This window comes from Chrysochloris asiatica, unplaced genomic scaffold, assembly GCF_000296735.1.
Source record: "Chrysochloris asiatica unplaced genomic scaffold, ChrAsi1.0 scaffold00156, whole genome shotgun sequence".
Taxonomy (NCBI): domain Eukaryota; kingdom Metazoa; phylum Chordata; class Mammalia; order Afrosoricida; family Chrysochloridae; genus Chrysochloris; species Chrysochloris asiatica.
The window spans coordinates 6810981-6814791 of NW_006408674.1; positions in this window are offsets into that span (position 1 = coordinate 6810981).

Here is a 3811-nt window from a genome sequence, read left to right on the forward strand (position 1 = left end):
TAACAACATGAACAGCTGATGTGTAGATATCGTCTCACATATAATTAGTAAATTTGGAGGAAGAATAGATTTTAGGAAACTGAAGCATCATGGAATGAGTGAAGTTTGGAAGCAAGATCTTGAAAGAATTATTGGGCAGAATTTTATTAGGAAGCCGAATCAAGATATGAAAGAGGAAGGTGACATCAAGACTGGGCCAACAAAATGTGTGGATGTGGTGAGTGAGAAGAGGCATGGCAAAAGACGGAGCAAGTAGCCAAGTAGCTCACAAGGATTTGAGAATGTGGAACTCAAAAGTGATCAAAGGAAGCTGATACTATCAGCCTTTGTGAATGCACTTCTTTCCAAGTTTTGGAAGTAAAATTAATGTGTTCTATTTTTACATAGCAAACAGAACATCTCGGGCCATATCGATTAAAATAATAGACATCAGTCTCTTTTAATGGTCCTGGTGATGTCTAAAGGGTTACTTATTATCTGTTAAATATTTGAATAGAGTGTTGTTCTAGAACAGTCTACGCAACAATCCAGTGTGTAAAATGGAAGAAGCAGTCTGAAAGCTCTGACAGCAGAGAAGGCAGCAGGGCAGTGCTTCACCTCCGGCAGTGATGTGTTGAGGAGGTGATCTGCTTCCACATTAGGAGCTTCCTGATGACCAGCCAAAGGGCATCCATAAGGGGAAGCCACGTGGTTGTGACTTGGTTAGGGTGTCCAAGGCCAGCACATGACCTGTGCTCAGCAGCCAGTCCAGGCTCACTTGAAATCCTGAGACCAAAGCCTTAATTGGGAGAAATCTCCACATTCTCAAAATAACTAAACTCCATCAGTGATCCCTTCTTTGGCTTTTATCTTCAGCCATTCTATCAGCTCGGTCTTCTCACTGTACATTCAACATTCTCCTGTCTTTAAAACCCAGCTAACCAACGGAACAACTCTCGCTACTCCTCCACTGTTGGGAATGAGTTGTCTACACTTCCTGCCTCCTCATTTTCACCTCCCACTTACATCTCAAGCCACTGCTCTGTGGTTTCTTCCCACCACCATTTCACCAAAACAATTTCTGACAAGGTCACCAATGACTTTTTCAATCACCACATTCAATGGACCCATCTCATTTCTTATCCTACTTGAGCTCCCTAAGGCATGAAATTAACTGAATATTTTCCTTCTTCTTGAAATTCTTTAACTCTTAGGCTTCTCCTCCACTACACTCCTCTGTTCATGCCTGACCTGTAAAAGCTGATGTTGCCTGGCTCCATTAGCTCCTTCCCAGGCCACTGCTCTCATTTGACCTGATCTCCTGGACTTCCTCCCTCAGGATTCCAACCCCCACTTGCATGGTATTTTGATGTAGCCCTTATCGCTACATTTTGCCTGGACAACTTTCTCTAAGGTATGTACTTGGTGGCTCACTAAACAACCTTTTCTGGATGTTCATGAAAATCTCAATATACCCCCAAACACTCACGATCTCATCCTAAACTTTCTTACTCTTCATGGATTTCCTCACCCTTCTGTTGCGTAAGGCATGAATTAGGAAATTCTTTTTGATTTCTCCCTCTTCCTGTCCAATGAGTTGGCAAGTCCTGTCGCATTCCTTCCTTGTCTGTCTGCCCGGGGAGAACTTCCCAATTTCCAGTCCCCTCATCCTCAAATCCATCTCTATACTGCCTACCAGAATGACGTCGAAACCCAAATGATGACTATACCCCCCTCCAGTGTGAAGTCCATCCAGGCTCCCAATCGCCAACCTTTTCCATCTCATTTTCTTCGTCTCCACTAGGAAGGCCAGACCCTATGAGGCAAGCAGTTAACAGCTAGGGTTTTGGCACCAAGTCACAGTGATTTGGGCTTGATAATAAGAGGACATAAGGAGCCATTCACAGGCTCACGAACAGGGCATTATCTGATGGCAGCTGCACAGGCAGGTTCTAGAAGAGGAAGACATTAGCAGGCTGTTAACTGCTGAGGCAAAAAGACTTAGACTAGTTCTCCACAATGAAGAAAGCGGGAAAGGTGAAGAAGCATAAATGTTGAAGACACGGAAAGCTACCAGATGTAAGTACAGAAGCGTCAAAGCACTATGAAAAAAGCAAACGATCCACATGAAGTCTAAAGCTGGACAGGAACATGAAGTGTTAAATCCTGATGACTGGAATTCTAGCACCAAAGAACAAGTTGATGTTGTTGTTAAGTGCCATCCAGTCAGTTTTGACTCATATTAACCTTGCATGGGGTTTCCATGGCCAAAGAACAAGTTGTTGTTGTTAGGTGCCTTCGAGTGGGTACTGACTCATAGCGACCCTATCTATGCACAACAGAACGAAACACTGCCCAGTTCTGGGTCAACCTCACAATTGTTACCATGCTTGAGCCCACTGATGCTTTTCCACTTTGCCAACCCATCTCGCTGGGGGGTCTTCCTCTTTTTCTCTGACTCTCCACCTTAGCAAACATGATAGTCTTCTGGAGCCGACTGGTTCCTCCTGACAATATGTCCGAAGTATGAGAGATAAGGTTTGGCCATCCTGGCCTCCAAGGAGCACTCTGGCTGCACTTCTTTCAACACAGATCTGTTGGTTCTTTTGGCAGCCCATGGCACTTTCAGTATTCTCCTCCAACACCATAACACAAGTACGTCAATTCTTCTAAGATCTTCATTATTCACTACCCAACTTTCGCATGCATATGAGGTTATTGAAAATACCATGGCTGGGGTCAGGCATATCTTTTCTCTTCAACACTTAAAAAAGTTCGTGTGCAGCAGATTTGCCTAACACAATCATCGTGATTTCCTGACTGCTGCTTCCATGTTGTGGTTGTTATGTGCCGTGAAGTCGGTTCTGACTCACAGTGACCCTGTACAGGGTTTCCGAGGCTGTAAATCTTTACGGGAGCAGAAAGCCTCATGTTTGTCCCGCGCAACAGCTGGTAGTTTCGAAATTCCGAAATGCCGACCTTGAGGTTAGCAGCCCGATCCGTAACCATTACGCTACTAGAACTCCATCTGCTTCCATGAGTAGAGATTAAAACATAAACAAACACAACAGGACAAGGAAAAGAGGAGGATGCTGCAAAAAATTGTAGCTTCTGCAAGAGAGAGAGAGATGGCGGGAACCCCTAGAGAGGAGACAGGAAAAAAAAAGAACTGTGAGACATCTACGTATGACAAGGTGAAGTCCTCAGAAAGTCAGCTATTAGGAGCTTCGCCAAATGACCTTAAAGCTGGGATTCCGAAAATGAAAGGAACAAAGTACGTATTCATTGAATAGTCAGAAAAAGACTGAGTTTTTTTTAATTTACCCATCACAGAAGAGGGTATTAGGAAGATTCTCACTCCCAAAATGTCTTTGGAAGTAGCGCTAGCTAAGGGATTCATAGCAATATAGTGATAAATTCACAATGCTGTTCTTGACATGAACTATATACAAAGATCACCAGAACTGGATGCCAATTTCAAAAGTCTTTTCCAAAATGTTGCCAGGATCGGAAAGAAGCGACCTGCCAGGGTACTTCTTTTTCATGCAAACTGCAGGCCCAGGAGACCTATACACAAAGCAGCAGAACCATTTATGGTGTCATTTCGATCCATGTTCGACCCGATTGTGACCGCTGAGTAAATCAAGGGCAGCCCAGGGGCGAGAACCCAATAAGGTCGCTGGCTCCAGAGTACTGCCATTGTCAGCACCCTGACGCCCTGGGCCGGGGTCCCCCTAGAGCAGTGGTCCGCGGGGGCACGGAGCGCCTTTGTCCTCCACAGCCCGGGCAGCACTCGCGGAACTGGGCTCGGCGGTGGGCAGGCTGGCAGGAA